Genomic DNA, 1,213 nt, shown 5'->3' on the forward strand with positions numbered 1-1,213 from the left:
AACACTTAAACAACACAATATAACTCCAAGTAAATCAAACTTCTGTGAAATCAAACTGTCCACTTAGGAAGCAACACTGATTGACAATCAATTTCACCTGCTGTTGTGCAAATGGAATAGACAACAGGTGGAAATTATTGGCAATTAGCAAGACACACTCAATAAAGGAGTGGTTCTGCAGGTGGGGACCACAGACCTCTTCTCAGTACCTATGCTGTCTGGCTGATGTTTTGAATGTTGGTGGTGCTTTCACACTCGTGGTAGCATGAGACGGACTCTACAACCCACACAAGTGGCTCAGGTAGTGCAGCTCATCCAGGATGGCACATCAATGCGAGCTGTGGCAAGAAGGTTTGCTGTGTCTGCCAGCGTAGTGTCCAAAGGCTGGAGGCGCTACCAGGAGACAGGCCAGTGGAGACGTGGAGGAGGCCGTAGGAGGGCAACAACCCAGCAGCAGGACCGCTACCTCTGCCTTTGTGCAAGAAGGAACAGGAGGAGCACTGCCAGAGCCCTGCAAAATGACCTCCAGCAGGCCACAGATGTGCATGTGTCTGCACAAACGGTTAGAAACCGACTCCATGAGGATGGTATGAGGGCCCGACGTCCACAGATGGGGTTGTGCTCACAGCCCAACACCGTGCAGGACGCTTGGCATTTGCCAGAGAACACCAGGATTGGCAAATTCGCCACTGGCGCCTTGTGCTCTTCACAGATGAAAGCAGGTTCACACTGAGCAGATGTGACAGACGTGACAGAGTCTGGAGACGCCATGGAGAGCGGTCTGCTGCCTGCAACATCCTTCAGCATGACCGGTTTGGCAGTGGGTCAGTAATGGTAATCACCAGAGGTAGCCTGACTGCTATTAGGTACCGAGATGAGATCCTCAGACCCCTTGTGAGACTATATGCTGGTGCGGTTGGCCCTGGGTTCCTCCTAATGCAGGACAATGCTAGACCTCATGTGGCTGGAGTGTGTCAGCAGTTCCTGCAAGATGAAGGCATTGAAGCTATGGACTGGCCAGCCCGTTCCCCAGACCTGAATCTGATTAGCACATCTGGGACATCATGTCTCGCTCCATCCACAAACGTCACGTTGCACCACAGACTGTCCAGGAGTTGGCGGATACTTTAGTCCAGGTCTGGGAGGAGATCCCTCAGGAGACCATCCACCACCTCATCAGGAGCATGCCCAGGCATTGTAGGGAGGTCATACA

This window comes from Poecilia latipinna, unplaced genomic scaffold (genome assembly GCF_001443285.1).
Source record: "Poecilia latipinna isolate Pla-1442-1.1 unplaced genomic scaffold, P_latipinna-1.0 Scaffold5447, whole genome shotgun sequence".
Taxonomy (NCBI): Eukaryota; Metazoa; Chordata; class Actinopteri; order Cyprinodontiformes; family Poeciliidae; genus Poecilia; species Poecilia latipinna.